The 10,000-nt window shown below is 62.3% G+C and overlaps 1 non-coding gene across 1 annotated transcript; it reads right to left on the bottom strand.

Annotated features, from left to right (window-relative positions):
• Window positions 1-2,011: 2,011 nt before the first annotated feature.
• LOC142006419 (5S ribosomal RNA) lies at window positions 2,012-2,130 on the bottom strand. Its single transcript, XR_012643505.1, has one exon. It is a non-coding gene; the product is annotated as a 5S ribosomal RNA (ribosomal RNA).
• Window positions 2,131-10,000: the final 7,870 nt, after the last annotated feature.

Below are 10,000 nucleotides of genomic sequence, written 5' to 3'. Positions count from 1 at the left end.
CAAAAGCGGGGTCCGGGTGGCCGGCCCTCTTCGCTGGGACGGCGTGCCGGGTGACCCTCGCGGGAGGGTCCGGCGGGCAGGGTGACCCTCGCGGGAGGGTCCGGCCGCCGGTGGAGGCGGGCAGGGTGACCCTCGCGGGAGGGTCCGGCCGCCGGTGGAGGCGGGCAGGGTGACCCTCGCGGGAGGGTCCGGCCGCCTCCTTTCCTCTCCCCCCCGGGAACCGGGTTGACCTGTTGACCTGGTGGCCGATTCCCTCCCCGGGCACCAGGTCAACCGCCGCTGCTTTCAGCGGGGGTTGACCTGGTGGCCGATTCCCTCCCCGGGCACCAGGTCAACCTCCGCTGCTTTCAGCGGGGGTTGACCTGGTGGCCGATTCCCTCCCCGGGCACCAGGTCAACCTCCGCTGCTTTCAGCGGGGGTTGACCTGGTGGCCGATTCGCTCCCCGGGCACCAGGTCAACCTCCGCTGCTTTCAGCGGGGGTTGACCTGGTGGCCGATTCCCTCCCCGGGCACCAGGTCAACCTCCGCTGCTTTCAGCGGGGGTTGACCTGGTGGCCGATTCCCTCCCCGGGCACCAGGTCAACCTCCGCTGCTTTCAGCGGGGGTTGACCTGGTGGCCGATTCCCTCCCCGGGCACCAGGTCAACCTCCGCTGCTTTCAGCGGGGGTTGACCTGGTGGCCGATTCGCTCCCCGGGCACCAGGTCAACCTCCGCTGCTTTCAGCGGGGGTTGACCTGGTGGCCCATTCGCTCCCCGGGCACCAGGTCAACCTCCGCTGCTTTCAGCGGGGGTTGACCTGGTGGCCGATTCCCTCTCCGGGCACCAGGTCAACCTCCGCTGCTTTCAGCGGGGGTTGACCTGGTGGCCGATTCCCTCCCCGGGCACCAGGTCAACCTCCGCTGCTTTCAGCGGGGGTTGACCTGGTGGCCGATTCGCTCCCCGGGCACCAGGTCAACCTCCGCTGCTTTCAGCGGGGGTTGACCTGGTGGCCGATTCCCTCCCCGGGCACCAGGTCAACCTCCGCTGCTTTCAGCGGGGGTTGACCTGGTGGCCCATTCGCTCCCCGGGCACCAGGTCAACCTCCGCTGCTTTCAGCGGGGGTTGACCTGGTGGCCCATTCGCTCCCCGGGCACCAGGTCAACCGCACCCTTTTTCGGCCGCCTTCGCCTCCAAATTTTTCCCCCCGTTTCCTTGCCCACTCCTCGGTCACTTCATACGCCCTCCCCCTTACATCCACCGTACGCAACACCTCCACCGGGCTTAATAGTCCACAACCGAGACCCAGGGCCTTCCCCGCTCTCAACAACCTCCACCCACGGTCCCCCTCCACCGGGCTTAATAGTCCACAACCGGGACCCAGGGCCTTCCCCGCTCTCAACAACCTCCACCCACGGTCCCCCTCCACCGGGCTTAATAGTCCACAACCGGGACCCAGGGCCTTCCCCGCTCTCAACAACCTCCACCCACGGTCCCCCTCCACCGGGCTTAATAGTCCACAACCGAGACCCAGGGCCTTCCCCGCTCTCAACAACCTCCACCCACGGTCCCCCTCCACCGGGCTTAATAGTCCACAACCGGGACCCAGGGCCTTCCCCGCTCTCAACAACCTCCACCCACGGTCCCCCAAGACGCACGTTCCAAGCCTTAACCCTCAGACCATCCACCCCCCGGGGGGGACCCCACACCCACCTGACCCCAACTCACTCCCACCAAAAACACCACCACCGCCACCGCCTCAACGGCCTGCCCAACCCAGCACTCCCACACACACACCTGCCCCACCAACGCTCCACACACGCTTTCTTCCCTCTCCCCGACCCGACCCAAGCCATCGCACCGCACCGGGTGAGGGCCTTAGCTTCCTCGCCCGCCCCCCCGCCCCCGACACGCAGGCAGGCAGAGGGAAAGGCCTCAGCGCCCCCCAGGACCGTCGCGCCGCCTTGGCCTCACGGCTTCCCTGCTCCCGCACGGCAGACACACGCCCCGCTCTACCCCCGCTGGGGCCAAAAGCTGCCTACGGCACCTGGGATTCCCAGGCGGTCACCCATCCAGGTACTAGCCAGGCCCGGGACGGTTTACCTTCCGAGATCGGACGAGATCGGGGGCATTCGGTCCGGTATGGCCGTAGGCCCCCGCCTCCCCGGGCTTTAGCGTCAGCAGCCTGGCCTCAGTCAGCCGGGCCCAAACAATTAACCCGGAGGCCGGGCCGAGGGAAAACTTCCTCCGAGCCGGCCCAAGGGGAAGGGAGGACGAGGACGCCGGGCCCGGGAGGTGACAGGACGTGCACGTCAGACCCGGGAAGCTGTGCGCCCCGAGGTTAACCCCCGGGCCGGGGCGGGGAGAGAAAAATGTTCTAAGTCCGGTAGGGACAGCAGGTCAACCCCGGTCCGAGGCGGGGAGAGAAATTTTCCAAGTCCGGCAGGGACAGCAGGTCAACCCCGGCCGCCGTAGCAGAGGTTGACCTGGTGTCCGATTCGCTCCCCGGGCACCAGGTCAACCTCGGGCGCTTTAGCGGAGGTTGACCTGGTGTCCGATTCGCTCCCCGGGCACCAGGTCAACCTCGGGCGCCTTAGCAGAGGTTGACCTGGTGTCCGATTCGCTCCCCGGGCACCAGGTAAACCGTGGCCGCTTTCAGCGGAGGTTGACCTGGTGGCCGATCCCCTCCTCGGGCTCCAAGTCCGGCAGGGACAGCAGGTGAACCCCGGCCGCTTTAGCAGAGGTTGACCTGGTGTCCGATTCGCTCCCCGGGCACCAGGTAAACCGTGGCCGCTTTCAGCGGAGGTTGACCTGGTGGCCGATCCCCTCCTCGGGCTCCAAGTCCGGCAGGGACAGCAGGTCAACCCCGGCCGCTTTAGCAGAGGTTGACCTGGTGTCCGATTCGCTCCCCGGGCACCAGGTAAACCGTGGCCGCTTTCAGCGGAGGTTGACCTGGTGGCCGATCCCCTCCTCGGGCTCCAAGTCCGGCAGGGACAGCAGGTGAACCCCGGCCGCTTTAGCAGAGGTTGACCTGGTGTCCGATTCGCTCCCCGGGCACCAGGTAAACCGTGGCCGCTTTCAGCGGAGGTTGACCTGGTGGCCGATCCCCTCCTCGGGCTCCAAGTCCGGCAGGGACAGCAGGTCAACCCCGGCCGCTTTAGCAGAGGTTGACCTGGTGTCCGATTCGCTCCCCGGGCACCAGGTAAACCGTGGCCGCTTTCAGCGGAGGTTGACCTGGTGGCCGATCCCCTCCTCGGGCTCCAAGTCCGGCAGGGACAACAGGTCAACCCCGGTTCCGGGCGGGGAGAGAAAAATTTTCTAAGTCCGGCAGGGACAGCAGGTCAACCCCGGCCGCCGTAGCAGAGGTTGACCTGGTGTCCGATTCGCTCCCCGGGCACCAGGTCAACCTCGGGCGCCTTAGCAGAGGTTGACCTGGTGTCCGATTCGCTCCCCGGGCACCAGGTAAACCGTGGCCGCTTTCAGCGGAGGTTGACCTGGTGGCCGATCCCCTCCTCGGGCTCCAAGTCCGGCAGGGACAGCAGGTGAACCCCGGCCGCTTTAGCAGAGGTTGACCTGGTGTCCGATTCGCTCCCCGGGCACCAGGTAAACCGTGGCCGCTTTCAGCGGAGGTTGACCTGGTGGCCGATCCCCTCCTCGGGCTCCAAGTCCGGCAGGGACAGCAGGTCAACCCCGGCCGCTTTAGCAGAGGTTGACCTGGTGTCCGATTCGCTCCCCGGGCACCAGGTAAACCGTGGCCGCTTTCAGCGGAGGTTGACCTGGTGGCCGATCCCCTCCTCGGGCTCCAAGTCCGGCAGGGACAACAGGTCAACCCCGGTTCCGGGCGGGGAGAGAAAAATTTTCTAAGTCCGGCAGGGACAGCAGGTCAACCCCGGCCGCCGTAGCAGAGGTTGACCTGGTGTCCGATTCGCTCCCCGGGCACCAGGTCAACCTCGGGCGCTTTAGCAGAGGTTGACCTGGTGTCCGATTCGGTCCCCGGGCACCAGGTAAACCGTGGCCGCTTTCAGCGGAGGTTGACCTGGTGGCCGATCCCCTCCTGGGGCTCCAAGTCCGGCAGGGACAGCAGGTCAACCCCGGTCCCAGGCGGGGAGAGAAAAAATTTCTAAGTCCTTCAGGGACAACAGGTCAACCCCGGTTCCGAGCGGGAGAGAAAAATTTTCCAAGTCCGGCAGGGACAACAGGTCAACCCCGGTTCCGGGCGGGGAGAGAAAAATTTTCAAAGTCCGGCAGGGACAGCAGGTCAACCCCGGCCGCTTCAGCGGAGGTTGACCTGGTGTCCGATTCGGTCCCCGGGCACCAGGTAAACCGTGGCCGCTTTCAGCGGAGGTTGACCTGGTGGCCGATCCCCTCCTCGGGCTCCAAGTCCGGCACGGACAGCAGGTCAACCCCGGCCGCTTTAGCAGAGGTTGACCTGGTGTCCGATTCGCTCCCCGGGCACCAGGTAAACCGTGGCCGCTTTCAGCGGAGGTTGACCTGGTGGCCGATCCCCTCCTCGGGCTCCAAGTCCGGCAGGGACAGCAGGTCAACCCCGGCCGCTTCAGCTGAGGTTGACCTGGTGTCCGATTCGCTCCCCGGGCACCAGGTAAACCGTGGCCGCTTTCAGCGGAGGTTGACCTGGTGGCCGATCCCCTCCTGGGGCTCCAAGTCCGGCAGGGACAACAGGTCAACCCCGGTCCCAGGCGGCAGAGAAAAATTTTCTAAGTCCGGCAGGGACAACAGGTCAACCCCGGTCCCAGGCGGGAGAGAAAAAATTTCTAAGTCCGGCAGGGACAACAGGTCAACCCCGGTCCCAGGCTGGAGAGAAAAATTTTCTAAGTCCGGCAGGGACAGCAGGTCAACCCCGGCCGCTTTAGCAGAGGTTGACCTGGTGTCCGATTCGCTCCCCGGGCACCAGGTCAACCTCTGGCGCTTTAGCAGAGGTTGACCTGGTGTCAGATTCGCTCCCCGGGCACCAGGTCAACCTCGGTCGCTTTAGCAGAGGTTGACCTGGTGTCCGATTCGCTCCCCGGGCACCAGGTAAACCGTGGCCGCTTTCAGCGGAGGTTGACCTGGTGGCCGATCCCCTCCTGGGGCTCCAAGTCCGGCAGGGACAACAGGTCAACCCCGGTCCCAGGCGGGGAGAGAAAAAATTTCTAAGTCCGGCAGGGACAACAGGTCAACCCCGGTCCCAGGCGGGGAGAGAAAAAATTTCTAAGTCCGGCAGGGACAACAGGTCAACCCCGGTCCCAGGCTGGAGAGAAAAATTTTCCAAGTCCGGCAGGGACAGCAGGTCAACCCCGGCCGCTTCAGCTGAGGTTGACCTGGTGTCCGATTCGCTCCCCGGGCACCAGGTAAACCGTGGCCGCTTTCAGCGGAGGTTTACCTGGTGGCCGATCCCCTCCTCGGGCTCCAAGTCCGGCAGGGACAACAGGTCAACCCCGGTCCCAGGCGGGAGAGAAAAATTTTCTAAGTCCGGCAGGGACAACAGGTCAACCCCGGTTCCGAGCGGGAGAGAAAAATTTTCTAAGTCCGGCAGGGACAACAGGTCAACCCCGGTCCCAGGCGGCAGAGAAAAAATTTCTAAGTCCGGCAGGGACAACAGGTCAACCCCGGTACCGGGCGGGAGAGAAAAAATTTCTAAGTCCGGCAGGGACAACAGGTCAACCCCGGTCCCAGGCTGGAGAGAAAAAATTTCTAAGTCCGGCAGGGACAACAGGTCAACCCCGGTCCCAGGCGGCAGAGAAAAAATTTCTAAGTCCGGCAGGGACAACAGGTCAACCCCGGTCCCAGGCGGGAGAGAAAAATTTTCTAAGTCCGGCAGGGACAACAGGTCAACCCCGGTCCCAGGCGGCAGAGAAAAAATTTCTAAGTCCGGCAGGGACAACAGGTCAACCCCGGTCCCAGGCGGGAGAGAAAAATTTTCTAAGTCCGGCAGGGACAACAGGTCAACCCCGGTCCCAGGCGGCAGAGAAAAAATTTCTAAGTCCGGCAGGGACAACAGGTCAACCCCGGTACCGGGCGGGAGAGAAAAAATTTCTAAGTCCGGCAGGGACAACAGGTCAACCCCGGTCCCAGGCTGGAGAGAAAAAATTTCTAAGTCCGGCAGGGACAACAGGTCAACCCCGGTCCCAGGCGGCAGAGAAAAAATTTCTAAGTCCGGCAGGGACAACAGGTCAACCCCGGTCCCAGGCGGCAGAGAAAAAATTTCTAAGTCCGGCAGGGACAACAGGTCAACCCCGGTCCCAGGCGGCAGAGAAAAAATTTCTAAGTCCGGCAGGGACAACAGGTCAACCCCGGTCCCAGGCGGGAGAGAAAAATTTTCTAAGTCCGGCAGGGACAACAGGTCAACCCCGGTCCCAGGCGGGAGAGAAAAATTTTCTAAGTCCGGCAGGGACAACAGGTCAACCCCGGTCCCAGGCGGCAGAGAAAAATTTTCTAAGTCCGGCAGGGACAACAGGTCAACCCCGGTCCCAGGCGGCAGAGAAAAAATTTCTAAGTCCGGCAGGGACAACAGGTCAACCCCGGTCCCAGGCGGGAGAGAAAAAATTTCTAAGTCCGGCAGGGACAACAGGTCAACCCCGGTCCCGGGCTGGAGAGAAAAATTTTCTAAGTCCGGCAGGGACAACAGGTCAACCCCGGTCCCAGGCTGGAGAGAAAAAATTTCTAAGTCCGGCAGGGACAACAGGTCAACCCCGGTCCCAGGCGGCAGAGAAAAAATTTCTAAGTCCGGCAGGGACAACAGGTCAACCCCGGTCCCAGGCGGGAGAGAAAAATTTTCTAAGTCCGGCAGGGACAACAGGTCAACCCCGGTCCCAGGCGGCAGAGAAAAAATTTCTAAGTCCGGCAGGGACAACAGGTCAACCCCGGTACCGGGCGGGAGAGAAAAAATTTCTAAGTCCGGCAGGGACAACAGGTCAACCCCGGTCCCAGGCGGCAGAGAAAAAATTTCTAAGTCCGGCAGGGACAACAGGTCAACCCCGGTCCCAGGCTGGAGAGAAAAATTTTCTAAGTCCGGCAGGGAGAACAGGTCAACCCCGGTCCCAGGCGGCAGAGAAAAATTTTCTAAGTCCGGCAGGGACAGCAGGTCAACCCCGGTCCCAGGCTGGAGAGAAAAATTTTCTAAGTCCGGCAGGGACAGCAGGTCAACCCCGGCCGCTTTAGCAGAGGTTGACCTGGTGTCCGATTCGCTCCCCGGGCACCAGGTCAACCTCTGGCGCTTTAGCAGAGGTTGACCTGGTGTCAGATTCGCTCCCCGGGCACCAGGTCAACCTCGGTCGCTTTAGCAGAGGTTGACCTGGTGTCCGATTCGCTCCCCGGGCACCAGGTAAACCGTGGCCGCTTTCAGCGGAGGTTGACCTGGTGGCCGATTCCCTCCTCGGGCTCCAAGTCCGGCAGGGACAGCAGGTCAACCCCGGTCCCAGGCGGGGAGAGAAAAAATTTCTAAGTCCGGCAGGGACAACAGGTCAACCCCGGTCCCAGGCTGGAGAGAAAAATTTTCCAAGTCCGGCAGGGACAGCAGGTCAACCCCGGCCGCTTCAGCTGAGGTTGACCTGGTGTCCGATTCGCTCCCCGGGCACCAGGTAAACCGTGGCCGCTTTCAGCGGAGGTTTACCTGGTGGCCGATCCCCTCCTCGGGCTCCAAGTCCGGCAGGGACAACAGGTCAACCCCGGTCCCAGGCGGGAGAGAAAAATTTTCTAAGTCCGGCAGGGACAACAGGTCAACCCCGGTCCCAGGCTGGAGAGAAAAATTTTCTAAGTCCGGCAGGGACAGCAGGTCAACCCCGGCCGCTTTAGCAGAGGTTGACCTGGTGTCCGATTCGCTCCCCGGGCACCAGGTCAACCTCTGGCGCTTTAGCAGAGGTTGACCTGGTGTCAGATTCGCTCCCCGGGCACCAGGTCAACCTCGGTCGCTTTAGCAGAGGTTGACCTGGTGTCCGATTCGCTCCCCGGGCACCAGGTAAACCGTGGCCGCTTTCAGCGGAGGTTGACCTGGTGGCCGATTCCCTCCTAGGGCTCCAAGTCCGGCAGGGACAACAGGTCAACCCCGGTCCCAGGCTGGAGAGAAAAATTTTCCAAGTCCGGCAGGGACAGCAGGTCAACCCCGGTCCCAGGCGGGAGAGAAAAATTTTCTAAGTCCGGCAGGGACAACAGGTCAACCCCGGTCCCAGGCGGCAGAGAAAAAATTTCTAAGTCCGGCAGGGACAACAGGTCAACCCCGGTCCCAGGCGGGAGAGAAAAATTTTCTAAGTCCGGCAGGGACAACAGGTCAACCCCGGTCCCAGGCGGCAGAGAAAAAATTTCTAAGTCCGGCAGGGACAACAGGTCAACCCCGGTACCGGGCGGGAGAGAAAAAATTTCTAAGTCCGGCAGGGACAACAGGTCAACCCCGGTCCCAGGCTGGAGAGAAAAAATTTCTAAGTCCGGCAGGGACAACAGGTCAACCCCGGTCCCAGGCGGCAGAGAAAAAATTTCTAAGTCCGGCAGGGACAACAGGTCAACCCCGGTCCCAGGCGGGAGAGAAAAATTTTCTAAGTCCGGCAGGGACAACAGGTCAACCCCGGTCCCAGGCGGGAGAGAAAAATTTTCTAAGTCCGGCAGGGACAACAGGTCAACCCCGGTCCCAGGCGGCAGAGAAAAATTTTCTAAGTCCGGCAGGGACAACAGGTCAACCCCGGTCCCAGGCGGCAGAGAAAAATTTTCTAAGTCCGGCAGGGACAACAGGTCAACCCCGGTCCCAGGCTGGAGAGAAAAATTTTCTAAGTCCGGCAGGGACAGCAGGTCAACCCCGGCCGCTTTAGCAGAGGTTGACCTGGTGTCCGATTCGCTCCCCGGGCACCAGGTCAACCTCTGGCGCTTTAGCAGAGGTTGACCTGGTGTCAGATTCGCTCCCCGGGCACCAGGTCAACCTCGGTCGCTTTAGCAGAGGTTGACCTGGTGTCCGATTCGCTCCCCGGGCACCAGGTAAACCGTGGCCGCTTTCAGCGGAGGTTGACCTGGTGGCCGATTCCCTCCTCGGGCTCCAAGTCCGGCAGGGACAGCAGGTCAACCCCGGTCCCAGGCGGGGAGAGAAAAAATTTCTAAGTCCGGCAGGGACAACAGGTCAACCCCGGTCCCAGGCTGGAGAGAAAAATTTTCCAAGTCCGGCAGGGACAGCAGGTCAACCCCGGCCGCTTCAGCTGAGGTTGACCTGGTGTCCGATTCGCTCCCCGGGCACCAGGTAAACCGTGGCCGCTTTCAGCGGAGGTTTACCTGGTGGCCGATCCCCTCCTCGGGCTCCAAGTCCGGCAGGGACAACAGGTCAACCCCGGTCCCAGGCGGGAGAGAAAAATTTTCTAAGTCCGGCAGGGACAACAGGTCAACCCCGGTCCCAGGCTGGAGAGAAAAATTTTCTAAGTCCGGCAGGGACAGCAGGTCAACCCCGGCCGCTTTAGCAGAGGTTGACCTGGTGTCCGATTCGCTCCCCGGGCACCAGGTCAACCTCTGGCGCTTTAGCAGAGGTTGACCTGGTGTCAGATTCGCTCCCCGGGCACCAGGTCAACCTCGGTCGCTTTAGCAGAGGTTGACCTGGTGTCCGATTCGCTCCCCGGGCACCAGGTAAACCGTGGCCGCTTTCAGCGGAGGTTGACCTGGTGGCCGATTCCCTCCTAGGGCTCCAAGTCCGGCAGGGACAGCAGGTCAACCCCGGTCCCAGGCGGGGAGAGAAAAAATTTCTAAGTCCGGCAGGGACAACAGGTCAACCCCGGTCCCAGGCTGGAGAGAAAAATTTTCCAAGTCCGGCAGGGACAGCAGGTCAACCCCGGTCCCAGGCGGGAGAGAAAAATTTTCTAAGTCCGGCAGGGACAACAGGTCAACCCCGGTCCCAGGCGGCAGAGAAAAAATTTCTAAGTCCGGCAGGGACAACAGGTCAACCCCGGTCCCAGGCGGGAGAGAAAAATTTTCTAAGTCCGGCAGGGACAACAGGTCAACCCCGGTCCCAGGCGGCAGAGAAAAAATTTCTAAGTCCGGCAGGGACAACAGGTCAACCCCG

Source organism: Carettochelys insculpta, unplaced genomic scaffold, assembly GCF_033958435.1.
Source record: "Carettochelys insculpta isolate YL-2023 unplaced genomic scaffold, ASM3395843v1 scaffold_0058, whole genome shotgun sequence".
Taxonomy (NCBI): domain Eukaryota; kingdom Metazoa; phylum Chordata; order Testudines; family Carettochelyidae; genus Carettochelys; species Carettochelys insculpta.
The sequence above is the reverse complement of the archived record's forward strand: the minus strand, read 5'-3'. Positions and strand labels throughout refer to the sequence as shown.